Raw genomic sequence first — 16353 nt, forward strand, 5'->3', positions numbered from 1 at the left:
AATTGAGATTCTCAGCTAAATGCTTTGTACAATAATTGCTACTACATGATGAGCACTGCTAAGAATTTCATATTCCATCAAGCAAAAAGCTATGTACATGAGTTGGCCCCATTTTACAGGTGAGTAGTTTAGAAAAACCGAGGCTCAGAAAAAGTATTTTATATCTATATCTCTATCTATCTGTCTGAAAGCACTTGCCTACTTATAATTTAAATACTAAACCCAGGACAATTGTATGATATAAAATTTATCTTATGACTAAAACAGTCTTACAATTACAAGCATGTTATTTACATTTTACTTTTCTTTCAGCAAGCTACTGTATTATTATATTAAAAGAAAGGCAACCCGAAAACCCCAGTTTGGAAGAATACATTAACTGTGTAAATTGATACTTCCCTTACATTAGTTAATTTCCCCCTTTCACAGAAGATTTAAAAGAAATCTCCTTTGCCAAATGAATTTCTGCCTATCTTGTACTAAAATATCCATGATTTGGGCTGGCTGGTTAGCTCATTTGGTTAGAGCATATTGCCAATAACACCAAGGTCCAGGGTTCATCCTTGTACCGGCCAGCCGCTGGAAAAATAATAAAACATTTTTTAAAAGTCCACGATGAACATAAGATACATGTCTTGCTTTTACAGAAATAAAGTACACCAATAATACATAAAGAACACAAATATTTTAACTTTTTATTCTGAAATAATTATAGATTCATAGGGAGTCGTAAAAACTAGTAGAGGTCTCATGTATTTTTACCCAGTTTTCCCCAGTGGAGTATTACGTAAGTACAATACAGTATTAAAACCAGGTCACTGACACTGATTCAATGTGTATGAATAATTCTATACCATTTTATCATATGTGTAGATTGAGTACTCAACACTGCAAGAAAGATACAGAACTACTCGATCTCCTCAAGGCTCTGTCACAACCATCCCTTGCTCCCTACCATTCCTCAGCCTTGGCAACCATGATGGTTCTGCATTTCCAATTTTGTCATTTTGAGCATATTATATATTCTACAAATGGAATTATACTGTATGTGACTTTTTAGACTCACCATAATGCTCCTGAAATCTATCCAAGTTGATTCATTTATCAAGAGATTGTTTCTTTTTATTACTGTATAGCATTCCATGGGATGGATATAAAACAATCTGCTTAGCCATTCACCTCTTGAAGGACATTTGGTTGTTTCTAGTTTTTGGCTATTACAAATAAAGCTGCTATAAATATTCACGTACATAAGTTTTCATTTCTGTGGGACAAATGTCCCAAAGTGTGATTACTGGGATGTGTAAATGTATGTTTAGTTTTTAAAGAAAATTTAATACAACTACCAAAATTCTAGCGAGAGATTTTACAGATATAGACAAGATTATTCTAAAACTTATATGGAAAGGCAAAAGAACCAGAAAAGCTAAAACTACTTTGAAAAAGAATAAAGTGGGAAGAACCAGTCCACCCAATTTCAAGACTTACATGTAGCTACTATATTCAGCACTGTGGTACTGGCAGAGGGAAGAGACACAGATCAATGGAACAGAACAGAGAACCCAGAAACAACACAAACAAGCCCAACCGATTTTTTACGAAGATACAAAAGCAATTGCAAGGAGAAGGGATAGATTTTTAAACAAATGGTACTGTAGTGACTGAACACCATCCATAGGCAAAAACAAAAACAAACCCTTGATCTAAACCTCACAGGTTATATAAAAAATAACTCAAAATGGATCAGACTTAAATTTAAAACTTTTAGGGGAAAAAAACAGGTCAAACAGGGTACTCTCAGTACCTAAGGCTTGGTAAGAATTTTTAGACACAACACCAAAACCATGACCCCTAAAGGAAAAATACTTAATAAATTAGTCTTTATCAAATTAAAAACTTCTGCTCTACAAAAGACCTCACTGGGAGAATGCAAAGACAAGCTACAGTCTGGGAAAAAATATTTGCAAACCACACATATGACTAGAACTTGGATCTAGAACATGTAAAGAACTCTCAAAACTCCACAGTGAAAAATACAATTAGAAAATGAGCCAAAGAAATAAAACTTCATAGAAGAGAATTAGCAACGGCAAATAAGAACATAAAAAGATGTTCAATATGACTAGCCATTAGGAAAATGCAAATCAACACCCAAAGAGTTTTCACCACACACTTACTACAAAGAGCTAAAATAAAATACAGTGGCATCACCAAATGCCAGGGAGGATACAGAGAAGTTGGATCTCTCTTACAGGGCTGATGAGAATGCAAAATCTCTTTTGAATTAGCTTTTTTGGGGGGAGGGGGGGACTGGCCAGTACAGGTATCTGAATCCCTGACCTTGGTGTTACAACACCTGTCTCTAACCAACTGAGCTAACCGACCAGTCCAGAATTAGCTTTCATAAAGATCCAGAGTAACTCTACTTTTCATGTTTTCACAAAGAGATTGTAAATTTTAAGATGAGAATTTTGGTTATTGTACTTTTGACTGAAAATGTGCCCATTCTTTCCAAAGACATACAGAATACATATTTTACTTAAACATATCACAGACAAGAGATTTCACGCATGTCAAAAATATTAGGAGACTGGGGGGTGGTGATGGAAGAGTAATGCAGTCAGGTTTGCCTCATTTCCATTTTCCAACACTTAACAGCAGAGTCCTGAAATTCTCATTCTCCCAAGGGATCACTAATTCATACTAGAAAGATTTTCTCAAAAGAAAAAAAAACAGGCTTCATCAATTGCCTGATGTTGTAAACTCTCCCAAATTCAGAGTTAAGAGCTAACGAATACTACACAAGGAAGAATTCAGATCAAATATTCTAAGGTAAAAGTATTAAATAATAAAGCCTCAAGAGTCCCTTACTTGCCTCTTAGTAGCTGATAGATCAAAATATGCTTCTCATAATCAAAGACAGTCTCCTATGTTTCAAATCAATGTTTCTACTTCAAACCTTAGAAAGTTTGTTAGCTCAAAACTAAAGCTGCCGTATAGTGTTATAAATAAAATCTAGATAATCTTACAGAACTCCAATGTGGCAATGTCAAACCCCAAGTTTCACTATGGAAGCAAACAACTGTGTTCCAAATAAAAAACTCCTTACTATTTAGCTCCTGGAATACTGTTTGCCACATGATAACGAGTAAACGTGCTTAATGAGTAGGATACACAGGTGATCTCATAATTGACATATGTAAAAAAGGTCTAGAAGTTTGAAAAATTAAAACTACTGGCACTTTTCAACAGGTGTCAGCAGCTCATGGCCAGCACTTCAGCTGCTGGTCAGAGTGCCATGCCCAAAATATCCCAGCTATGCAGAGGCAGAGATTCTAAATAGATGCCTTCTTGGCATGGGATGGGGGTCAGTAAAGCAGAGTGGAGCTAAAACTAATTTGGGAAACAATTAGAAGAGGAAATCACCCTAATAACTAAAGGAAACCAAAGGAGTGGTAGATCAACTATTATTGGCTTATACCTGAACAAGGAGAAAGTGTAATCACTGATGAATTTTAAACCATTTTTCCTCCCTTGGTAATACCAAACTTATCCAACATTAAAGGTTGATTAATCTCTGCAGGTTGTGAAAATTTTACATTCTGTTAATCCTTTACAAAAGACCTTAGCAGAGAGCCTGCATTTGATCCCACAGCAAAGCTTAGCAATTTCCAGATTTCTAAATCAATTTTATCTAAGGCAGAAAGCAACTTTTTCCAACAGATCCTAAAGAAATAATTTAAGCCTGATGTGAAATGGCAGAAAAATTGACATTTCAGAACACATTCAGGAATGCCAAAAACGGCAATTTCTTTGAGATTATTCAGGAATGCAAAATATGGCAATTTCCTTAAGGGTATTCCAAAGAACCAAAGTCAAATTGAAGCTCATGTTTCTACGATAACATCAGTCATCACCAGTATTTCACTCATCTGTTGAAAAGGATAGCAGGAGAGTGGTTGTGTGAATTGGTACAACCTCTCTGAAGGAGAATCCGGCAACTTTATGAAAACTTCAAAAACTCATACTTTCTGGTAGGAAACTGCACTTCCAGCAATCAATATGAAAGATATTCTTGTACATGTATAATATTAATAACACCCCCCCCCAAAAAACCACTAAGTACTGTTGTACGTATCCAACCTCCTCATTACTGTCTCATAAATACTGACCCATTTTACAGATGAGAAAACAGCAAAGAGAATAAGTAAATGTCACTAGAATGTTATGGAAGCAGAGCTTGAACTTAGGTGTCCACACTACTAACTACACTATGCTGCCTTGCCAGAATAGCTTTTTTAATGTCAAAACATTAGAAATAAACTGGCCATCAATAAGTGAACTGAAAAATTAATACAGCCATACAACAGAATACATTGCAGCCTTAAACAATAGAAAATTTGTACTAATATGGAAAATTTCCAGTATATCTGCAGAACAGAGTGAAGAAAAAAAGAAGGCTCTTTCTTCTCTTTACATATATATATTTACATGTACTTGCATAAGCATATATCTGTGGAGTACACATGAAACTGGTGACAGTGGTTACCTCTGGAAAGGGAGTTTACCCTTTTGTACTGTTTGATTTTTTTTTTTTTTTTTAAACTCAGGGTATACATATGTATCACCTATTCAAACTAAAAATACTACCGTGGGAGTCAAGACATAATCCTGCTTTGCCATTAACTAGCAAGTTAAGCTGCTTAACCTCTATGTAGTTGTTTCCCTTCTATAAAAACCTGGAAGGCTGAAATTTGGTGATTTACTAACACTGGAAAACATCAATACCTAACTCAAATTAAGACTGGAGCTTTATTTTTGGAAAAGGACAGGGTGAAGGAGTCAGATAAAGAAGATATTTTTAACCCTGCACACACTACAGCTCCCCTCCCGTATGGCTCTAACATTCTTTGAACTAGGTTTTATAATCAGACAGTTCTAGGTTCAAATTCAGCTCCCTCCTTACACAGTTGTTTTGTAACGGTGAATAAGTTATTTAACACCCAAGTTTTAGCTTTCTCAACTATAAAGTGGGGAAAACATTCATCAAAAAAGATCATAAAAATTACAAAGAACACACCTCACACAGTGCCACGGTAGATACAAACAGTAACTCCGAAAAAAATCCTTGCAGCAAAATATTAACCAGTCAGCATGATCATGCCTAACAACTCTGACATGATATTTTTTTTTAAAAAGCACAATCTTTATTTCCTAAGAATTACAAAATTTCCCTTCTTACCAAACTGTAAAAGATAAAATTTCTCAGAATTTGTATGTTCTGCTAAGTAGGAATTCATCAAAAAATAAAATCTCAACTTTAAGATGACTTTAATCTTACACCGCTCTAAGTGGAAAGCTTAATTCTACAGTATACTAATGTACTGCTTTTATAAACACACAAAAAGGTAAAGGTTATGCTCCAACAATGTAATTGTGACTTGTGTACAGAAAGCACTGTGTCCATTCGTTATGCACTGCTGTCACCTCAACTATACAAACTGTTAAGTACTTTAATGGTTGGATGTGGCATATGTTCTCATCAATGCCTTTCCAAAAATAATTAGTTGCCTCCAACATTAAACAAAGGTATTCGATGACTCCACAACTTCAGCCTGTCTCCAAAATTTTGCAGACTTACACAGCTCACTGGCATTCGCACTCATTTTAAGAAAATAGAATTTTTCTTCTGGAAATCAATTATTATTGTAAACAGTATAAGGAGAGAACAACTTTCGCTTGCAAAGACAGCCCATAAACATAAGCCTTTATCAGAAACCCGTAAGAACCCAAATGAATTCTGATGCTGAAGACCCTAACAAATCAGGGTGACCAAACGAACCCCTCAGCGTTTCCTTCTTAGACATCTGAAGGCTGCTAAGTCTGGCAGCACAACCCGACAGTGTCACTCCACACTATTACAGCAGATCTCATTCGCAAAGCCTTTCTAGGCGACGGAAAAGGGATCAAGCCTTTGTCAGAAAAACACACGTCCCCCAAAGCGTCTCACAACACCCAATATACTTAAAAATTAAAAAAAAAAAAAAAAATCAGAAAAGTTTAGGGGGAAACCAATTATGCTGATTTCCTAAGGATCAGAAGCCACTTCCCTTCGGCGCGTTTTCTACTCGTCTGTGCAACATCTAATATTCCTAACGTGAAGATTTGCCTTTGGGGGGGCAGCAGCGGTCCCCGGCGAGGGTCCCCCGCCGCCCTCCGACCCCTCTAGGCCCGCACATTCCCGGCTCCCGCACCCGAGCTCGGGGAACGGTTGCTGCCCCTCGAAGCTGGCATCGCGGGCGCCGGGCCCGCCACCACCTCCTCCCGCCCCGAAGCCCGCGTCTTCCCAGACAGCCATTTTTACCGAGAAGTAGGCGGCCCGGTCCCCAGAGCGGGCTCGTTCAAACCTCCTCCCCGCCCTCCGCGGCCCAGGGTTTCCTCTGCTTCCTCGGGGATGAGTGGGGCCGACTCCCCAAGGGTCCAGCCAAGAACGGCTTTTGTTGGTCTCAGAATGGACCCGAACCATTTGTTCCCGAACAGGCGATGGATGAGCGTGCCCAGTCCGCGCGGGTCCCGGCCGAAAGCGGGACCGGGACGAAAGGGCCTCGGAGGACGGCGCCGCCGCTCGGGGGCACCGAGGGTGATAGTGCGCGGGGGCACGGCGAGGGATGCCTGCTCCCTCGTCCTCCCGCCCACCCCCCCGGAGTCCGGCTCCCCGACGGCAGCACGGCTGGGAAAGGGTGGGGGGAGGGAGCCGGAGGAAAGAAGGGGTCGGTCGAGTTTCTCACCTTGCTCTCCGCTGGGAGTTGCACGAGATGGGTGGCCCGGGGAGGGGGGAAAAGGGTCGGGGGAGGGGGCGGGGAAAGGGGGGAGCTCTTGGGACGTGTAGCTTCAGAGCAGCTCCCGCCGCCACCCCAGCGGCCGCCTCCTTTCCGATTCACTCAAACAAACAAGATGGCTGCCGTTACGCCGCGGCTCTTCCTGCCGCCCAAATCCTCGGTTCAAATCGGCAGGATGTTTACGGTCAAAATGGGAGCCGTGCGCCTGCGCAGACAGCCTAAGCCCCAGAAGGAGCGACGCAGGCGCAGTGGCCATTTCCTTTTCCTTGGAACCTGCCCTCTGGTTGTGGAGCCCGGAACTGAACAAGCGGGTGTTTCTCCTGCTTGAGTCTTGAAGAGTTGCGGAGTGGGCCGATGGCGCACGGGCAGTGCTTGCCAGTTGCGTGAATATTTGTGTTTAGGTTTAGAAAAGAACGGTCATTGTGTAGTTTTGTTTGCTCCAATACGAAAATTCATTTTAATGGCTCTGTAGCGGGGCAAGTAACTCAAAAACCTTAAACTGGCCCGTAAAGTGTAGGGGCTCATTCATGCAATGCAGTCAATCTGTATTCATAGTCTCATGTTTGCCCCACAACGTGCAAGCTAGGCTCTAGGATATGATGATGGATACGACAGAGCTGATAATCCACCCTCATGAAGCTTGCAGTATAGCTAGAGAGGACTCTTAAAATGTTCATAAATTTTTATTTGCACCATGAAGAAGAGCCAGGTATAGATATAAGTGGAGGAATAATTTACTTTTGTGTCTAGTTTCTGAGTGCAGATTTATTTTAAAGTGAAGAAACATGCAAGAAAACCAGACTTTTAAGCACGTACACTCCTCATGGTTAGCAACCACTACCTTTAAATACTGAACTCTTCCAGGGTTTTACCAACACAAAAAACAATTCATTTTTATCCCTCTTATGTTGCTATAATAGGTGTATAAAAAAGGGGGGGGGGCAATCTTCTGCTCCTCTCACTCTGGGTTCACTGTTTTTGGCCTGGGGCAGGGTTCGTGTCACTGACTGCGGTCCATTAGCCAAGTGGTCATAGCAGCCAGAACTCAAAAGATTCGTCCAGTGAATGCCTAGTTCAGTTGGGCAAGTTTTTTATTTATTCTTTTCTTTGTTTTTTAATGGCAACTTTAAGAAGTTGGAATAAAGATAGTTAAAATCTCAAGCTGGGGAGTGAAGGGGTGCAAGCACTTTTACTATTTTCAATATGCTTTTCCTCGACCAATACAGATTAAGTGCTCAAAACATTTAAATCCTTCCTGTTGGGGTAGCTTTCAGCAAACTCAACACAGGCAGTTGTTGCACCAGTTAGAAAAAAAAAATGCTATCATTAAAAAACTCCTTACAACAGAAAATTCGGTTTCTGCCAGTGAACAATTTAATTCTTTGCTTCAAAATGATTTAAGTGCATCAATGCTAAATGACCTCCTAGAACTAATCATCTGGGAAAGGTCTCCTGTCAGGTGAAGGATCACACGGATAAGACCACATCGTATGGTGAATCCTTCTTTGCTGTTAATATTAAATTTCAGTTTAAATCTCTCTCAGTATCAAAGATTAATATGCATCACAACTTCCTGTCTCTTATATCACATTAGCTTCCAGAGCTTTTGTCAGGGGAATCATACATTTCCTCTGGATTTGACTAAAAACAATACTGCTTTCCTAATTTTTAGTGGCAGGTCTGATTCTAACATTTAAATCAACAAGCTTACTTTTTCTTGAAGACTTTTATTTCACTGCCTCTGAAGAATGATTATGAACAAGGGCTTTGGGTTCAAAATCTTCTCTTCTGCCTCCTAGCTGTTTTACCATGTCCAATTTACTTAACATTTCTGGGCTTTGATTTCTTTATTTGTAAAATGGAGATAATATTTGTCATGATTTTTGAAAGAACTAAATGGGATCACATATACAAACTACTTAGCACAGTGCTTAGAACTGAGTAATTACTTAATAACAGTGTCTATCATTCTAGCTCCTTCTACATTCTGAGTAAATAAATAGTAGCAAGGGATGATGAGTATTTGTCAGATATTCAACTTTTAAGAACATCGGCAAATACCTGGATACTCTAAATGTCCCATCCTGCCTCTATCTTGCTCTATGCCCATATTTGGAAAAAACCATTCTCTCTTATTCTCTCTTCCTTTCTCTCTTGCTCTCTCACCCCCACCCCATCAATACTGAACTACCGAGGTACTACATTTCTTTTCTCTTGAACCATTTATTCTTACTCAATAGCTCTCAACCGTGAGCCCCCTTTCCCATTCATGAATTTTTGTATAGTTTTTTCACATACAAGCCTAGTCCCCTAAACCTGCTGGATTTGACTCTTTTGAACAGGTCTATGTTCTGTTCCGGTTTGGAGTTCCATCCTATCAACATAGTCATTCATCTCCTTGTATTAAAATATAAAGTTAAATTTCTTATTGCAGGAGTTACTAGCAGTCAGTGTCTCCTCTACCTGAAAATATTTATATGATGAATGTGCATTTGTCTGATTTAGTGACTGTGCATTTGTTTGACTAAAACCATGACAGAACAGATTTAAGTTACAGATTTAACTTTTACTCAGATGAAAATGGTTTGCTTTCCTTTTCTGATTATTCAGTTGAAGACTTGTATGATATGGGACAAACACTACTGAGAAGCTAAATGATGTCACTAAAAACAACTGTGTATTATTATTTCATGATGGCACACACACATAACTGATACTATTTTTGTGAGATAAAAGCTGTTACACAAAGCTGATAAAACAGTAACAGATTTGTTTAAGATTTACACACAATTTTGAAGACTGGTTTCTCTGAGCTGGCAAACTTTTAAAACAGGATTCTCTCCAACATTAAAAGAACTGTAGAAGGGATGGCTGGTTACCTCAATTGGTTAGAGCATGGTGCTGATAATACCAAGGTCCAGGCTTTGATCCCTGTACTGGCCAGACACCAAAAACCAAAACAACAGCAACAAAAGAATTGTAGTAAGTAGGAAGGGTTAGATTAAAAGAGGAATAAGGCAAGTAGAATTTCAGGAGTATTTTATGTTAGTAATAGATGACTATTAAGTATGTTGGACAAAATTTTTAAAAAATGTTATTTAAATAAGGTCAAGGGTTCAGATCCCTCTACTGGCCAGTTCCCCCCCCCCCCCCCAAAAAAAAATTAAGAAAAAATCAAAGTATAAAATATGTGTTGCATGGTTTCTAAAGTTGCTCAAAGAAAAGCTCAGAGTAAATAGTCTCTTTAAAGTTTTGAATTAAGCAGAGAAAAATGGACTGAAGATGTATGGAAAAAAACTGCAGAGTTTGGCTTTCCTTCAAATGCTGATGATACTTGTCTATGTCTAAAAGGGATTTTGATCAAAAAAGGAATACATTTCCAAGGTCAAAATTTATAGTAAAAAATGTTATAATCAGACAGAAAGTATATGAGAAGCTGAGGAATTAAGGACAAAACACCATTATTTTAAATATTAATTCTTAATACATTAATAGATAGTGGTTATGGTGTGTGCTTGTGGCTGGGAGGGGTTGTAATACTTAGAAATGGTAGATTTCATAATTCTTAATACATTAATAGATAGTGGTTATGGTGTGTGCTTGTGGCTGGGAGGGGTTGTAATACTTAGAAATGGTAGATTTCATAATTCTTAATACATTAATAGATAGTGGTTATGGTGTGTGCTTGTGGCTGGGAGGGGTTGTAATACTTAGAAATGGTAGATTTCATTCATATTCACATCCTCAGTTTCGGGCAGGAGCTATGGGGTTTTGGTCAGGACTCTAGAGGAGGATTACAAATATCCTTGTCAAAGCAGTACTCAAGGTCTGCTCAGGCAGGTAGGCGTAAGCAAAAAAAAAAAATCATCAGGGGCCAGGGGCATGCCCAGGGATGATGGTGGTAATGCGGGCCAGATGAGAAGGTGGGTTTGTCTGGGGCCGGCCTGTGGCTCACTTGGGAGAGCGTGGTGCTGACAACATCAAGTCAAGGGTTAAGATCCCCTTACCGGTCATCTTTAAAAAAAAAAAAAGAATGTGGGTTTGTCAGGGACTGAGGTGGAGACCAGGGGAAGCTTCAGAAGCAGAAGCTGGATCAGAGTCTATGTAAATCACTTGGAACTTTCTCAGAAAAATTCATTATGTTAACATTTCAAAACTGGGAGCATTTTTAAATTTAAAAATTTTTTTTAAATTAAAAAAATATATAAATTTAAAAATTCTCAGCTAAAGAGCTGAAAATTTTTGTCAGTAACTACTTTGATGTATTTCCTCCATTTTCAAGCCCTTCATCTCTTCTGTAATTATGCTCATCTTTGAGAAGAATTGGTGCTTATTAAAAGCAGAAGATAGTGATTTGGCAAGCCCAGAAAAACTTAAACCTGCACCTGTACTTCTGCTTTTTGTTTTTTGTTTTGCTTTTGTAACATGGACTACCTTTTGTATCAGCTTAGCGCCACTGGGAGGATTTTGAAAAAACGAAACCTACAACCCTGGAAGAATGTAACCTATATAACCCTTTGGAAGCCTAGAGTTGGGGCTCAGACTTTGGAGTGTGAACTCTTTTGGGCCCACTGGTGGAATAAATCTTTGAGTTCTCCAAGCTTCCAAGTGATGCTTGGTTTCTCAGCAGTCTGTTCTGTAACATTTCTGGTTTGCTGACCGGGAAGCCAACCGGACTAACCCCTTGAGCCACCAGCCGGAGAGGGGGCCATCCTTAGAGCAGAGGAGCCTCAGTCTTCAAACAGGATGGTACCGCCGAATGCTTTCTTGGGTCCTACTTCACCGGAACTCCAGTGACTCCGGGGTGACCAGCCTCAAAAGGACTCAGTGGAGAGATGGCTTAACTCACACCCAAGAACATCAGGATCAGGTAAAGTCCCGGGACTCAATTCAGTTCAGGCCTGCCTCTGGGCAGAAGGGAAGCTTGATCACCTCCCCCCCCCACCTTCATTTGCAGGAGATTGCCAGTTCAGTCAGGACCTCCCAAAGTGGGGAGAAAAGTTTTAAAATCTGTGTGAGTGAATGAATCTTTGTGGCACCAAGGCAACTACACTGCGGCACCTGAGCGGGTCCTAACCTGTGGTTCCATGGTCACGTCACATGGCACAATGGTGATTCCAGTCCCCGAGGACTGCGACCAGGCCCGGGATTTATATGGGTACACCTTAGCTAAGATGGACCCGGAAGGGACGCCGCCAGGTGGACATCTGAATGACTCTTCCTCTCTGAGGAGAGGCACCCCACCCTTGTTAGTCTGCATCACTGCTGCAGGGAGGGTGACACCAGAGGCCAGTGGTGGGGACCCCTTGCTGCCCCAGGTGACATGGGAGGCACTTTTCGAGGCCCTGGTTGCCTTGGCACTCAATCATGAAGACTTCCTTGCTGCCTCATCCTCCTGGAAGCAGAATGGTTTCTTCTGTGAAGGGTTTACTTCAGGTGCAACAACAAGAAAGCACAGAATCTGTTTTTCCTGGCTCTCTGTGTCTTCGGATGTGTCAGCAAACCCCCCTGTGGGTTCTGCCTACTTCTCCATTTGGCTTTTCTGGCATGCCTTCTCAATACCCTTGGCAGGGATGGCCCTGGCCATCTGTCCCTGCCCTTGCTGGCTGTGATCCTCCCTAACCTCAGTGTGTGTGCGCTGGGCGTGCCTTGTCTAGGTGCAGCTCCAATGAGCACGTGGAGCTGGGTTTACTGGGAGCTAAGTTACTTTTTCTTTTTGCGTTATCTTGTTTTGATTTTGTGCTGTAGCATAAGTTCTGCAAACAAAAGTCTTAGTTACTGAACAGGGCTGGCAGAAGAGTTTAGAGTGCAGTGGGAGGGAGGAATGGAGAGAAATGGTGCAGAGAGCCATAGGATGGGAGGAGTTATAATAAGTGCTAATAATAATGGACTCTCTTCTAACACACTGACTCGAAAAGGGAGGTCATCCTTGGTAGCACCAGGTGACTGTCAGCCGGTGGCTCTCCCAGAGGAGAGGTCAGTGCCTACACTGGTTGGTCATTCAGTTCTTCTAACAGGAGCAGAGCAAGGTAGGGTAGATGGAGGAAACTGGATGCCTTGGAGTCTTTCTTGGTAGGATTGTCTTAAGAACCTGTATCACTTTTTTCTTCTGGCTTTTGTTTGTGTGTGTTTGTTTTTTATTACTTTGGTCACATAATTGCCGAAAATCAAGGAGGTCTGTGTGTGATGGCTGTAGTTTTGTTCAGCTCTAATCCTGCTTCCCACCCCCACCCCCCTTTATTTGTTTATTGGAGTAGGAGGAGGAGAGGTGGGAGAGGGAAACATGAAAGGTATTATTGGTTATTTACAAAATTGTAAGTAACATATTCTAAAAGGGAAATTAACTAACAGAGGGAGGGGTTGTGAGATGTGAAAGGACCAAGAGCCCCTCCATGAAGGAAGAAACCACAAGAGATTTACATTAATTAGCAGAAATGTATAGATACTTTATTTAACAAGCAATGTGGGCTGGCTGTCGGAGGAAACGGAGGGAACCCTCTCCCTACTGACCACCGGGCCATATATGAGATAGTGATGGGGACTCTGGCCACCCAGATCAATTTCCTGGCTGAAAATTGCCCAAACGATGCCCCCAGGGGTCTGATTCTGCATGCATGAGGAACAGTGTGAGATCCCAGCGGCACACACACTCCGAGACCTGCGGCCTATGAAGCCTAAACTGGAAAAACCACACACTGTCCTACTCAGAGCAGCCCCAGGCCCTTGTCAATTTCCTGGAATCCATCTTCCTCAGTCATTGGCCTACCTGGGAAGATTGCCACCAGCTAAAAACAGTAGCACATCCTGGTAGGAGCAAGGCAATGATGAGGAAGGAAGAAACAACCTCTGTTGATACGGAGAGGCTTACCACTGTGGGCTAAAAGCTGATGCAAAAACTTGAGGGCTTCATGGGAATGAACACCACACAACTGGCCAGCAAAGTCTTTGTCAACAGGGACCAAGAGGACCGGAAAGAAGCATGAAACATGAGGTGTCTCTCCTAGCCGCAGCACTCGGGAATCCAACTCCAGCCCCAGGGCCCAGCCCTACTGCAGAAAAGGGGGGATGGGATACCCACCCCCCCGCCAGGATGTCTGCAAAGAAGGGTTCTCCATGGTTGTTCCACAATGGGCCAGTCCCCACAAGGGAGAGATCCAACCCAGAGCTTCCTTTCCATGATCATGGTAGATACTGGCACAGAATACTCTGTGGTCACCAGGCCTATTGTCCCTTTCTCAGGCAGAAGAACAAACATTGTCAGTGCTACTGGAACACAAGCAGAGTGACCATTCTGCAAGTCCCGGCTGTGCCAACTTGGAGGACATCTGGTTACCTATGAATTCCTGTCAGACCAGGAGAGACTGGGCTCCCTGCTCCTTGACCCCCAGGAGCCTATGGTCTGAATGATGGTAGGGGGCCAACCAATGACCTTCCAGACTGCCCAATCCCCTTACTGGGAAGAGACCTATTGAACAAACTAGGTGCCCATATCACCTTACCCCTGGGAAGCCCACAAGTCTGTCCCTGGACAACCAAAGAACATTAATAATGGCCATAATGGTGCCAAAGAAGAGAGAATGGTGCTTCACCCAAGAGGGAACAAGCAAAGGTCCATCAAATCTCCAGAAGAATTCCCCCCAGTGTGGGCCAAAAAGGCCCCCCCCTGGCATGGCAAAGAACAATGCCCCCATACTTATTGACTTGAGGCCTGAGGCCACTCCAGTCAGGGTACTACCTGATGTGACCTGGAACTTCAATCTCTTTGTGAAAAAAATCACACGGCTTTGGGAGTCCTCACCCAGACTATAGGACCTTGGCAAAGACCAGTGGCATACTTATCCAAATAACTGGACACTGTGGCAGCCAGATGGCCACCCTGCCTGCAGGCCCTGGTGGCCATGGTCACCCTAATTTGGGAAGTGGACAAACTCACCTTGGGACAAAACCTCAACATGAAGTTTCCACATGTGGTGACTACCCTGATGAACAGTTGGGGGTACAAATAGTTGACCAACTCCAGGATGGCTCATTGTCAAGGGCTGCTCTGCAAGAACCCCTGGGTGTACCTTGAAACAGTGCAGACCCTGAACCAAGCCATGCTTCTACCCACCGAATACAGCTCCCTGGATCACGACTGCAAAGAACTAATGGATGAGATATACTCTAACAAACCTAAACTAACAGACCTGCCCTTGACTGACCTGGACATGGAACTGTTTACAGATGGGAGCAGCTATGTCCAGGAAGGACAATGAGGAACCAGATATGTGGTAACTACTCATGAAAGAGTAATAGAAGCAAAGCCCCTGCCTCAAGGTTGGTCAGCACAGCAAGCAGAACTATGGGCACTAATCCAAGCACTCAGATACTCGAAGGGAAAATGGGTTCTAAGTATGCCTTCGCCACCTTACACATCCATGGGGCCATACATAAGGAAAGGAGGTTGCTGTCGGCAGGGGGAAAGATGATTAGAAACAAAGAGGAGATCTTCCCACTTCTTGAAGCAGTGTGGGAGCCAACTCAAGTGGCTGTCATACACTGCAAAGGACATCAGAAAGGGATGGACAAAATCAGTAAAAGAAACCGGCTGGCAGACCAAACTGACAAGAGAGCAGCCGCCCAAACACATCATTTTAGTACCAGAAACAATGCAACACCTGAGGTACACAAAGGCAGAAGCTCAAAGGGGAGCTAGCGAAGCAGGGAGAAAGACCAAGGAGGGATGGTGGAAGCTCCCAGATCAGAGACTTCTGGTTCCCCAGCAGTTGGCCTACCAGCTGGTGTTACAATATCATGAGATGACCCATTGGGGAAAAACAACGCTTGAAGCTGCACTGAGCAGATACTCCTTTATAACCAGACTTCCTTCACTGTGTGCCCAGATCAGTTACCAATGTCTGACATGTGCCCAGAACAACACCGGACAAAAACCCAAGCTGCCTCCAGGCATACAAACAACTGGGACTGCACCATTCAGGACTTAGTAGTAGACTTCCTTCACCAGATGGGTTGAGGCTCTGCCAACCTGTCACGGGAAGTAGCCAGGACCCTCCTAAAGGAAATCATACCAAGGCATGGGCTGCCACTAATTATAGGACCTGACAACGGGCCAGCCTTTGTGTCAGAAATTGTTCAGACTTTGGCCAAGACACTAGGAATCAGGTGGAAATTCCATGCAGCATATAGGCAACAAAGCTCAGGGAATGTTGAGCACATGAATTGGACCCTCAAGACCACTCTAGCTAAGCTATGCCAGGAAACAAAGCTGCTTTGGGTAGACATGCTACCCTTAGTCTTACTCCAGGCCTGATCCATGCCAGGGCCTTCGGGGTATTCCCCTTTTGAAATCATTTATGGGAGGCCACCCCCAATTGTAGCCAAACTAAAGGGAAACCCCCAACAGCTAGGGGAACTAGGGTTTTCCTAACAATTGCAAGCTCTAGGAAAAACTCTCCATCACAAGGGAAGTACTAGAGCCAATCCCTATCCCTTTAGGGAACTAGACACACCTCCA

General features: G+C 42.3%; 1 protein-coding gene across 1 annotated transcript in view; it reads right to left on the reverse strand.

Annotated features, from left to right (window-relative positions):
* The window catches only part of RAD21 (RAD21 cohesin complex component), a 30517-nt gene extending 23539 nt beyond the window's left edge, over positions 1-6978 (reverse strand). Inside the window, exon 1 of the mRNA XM_063079502.1 lies at positions 6789-6978. The gene's annotated coding sequence lies outside the window, so the exon portion shown is untranslated. The remainder of the gene's footprint in view (positions 1-6788) is intronic.
* Between the last annotated feature and the right edge of the window lie 9375 nt (positions 6979-16353).

Source organism: Cynocephalus volans, chromosome 15, assembly GCF_027409185.1.
Source record: "Cynocephalus volans isolate mCynVol1 chromosome 15, mCynVol1.pri, whole genome shotgun sequence".
Taxonomy (NCBI): domain Eukaryota; kingdom Metazoa; phylum Chordata; class Mammalia; order Dermoptera; family Cynocephalidae; genus Cynocephalus; species Cynocephalus volans.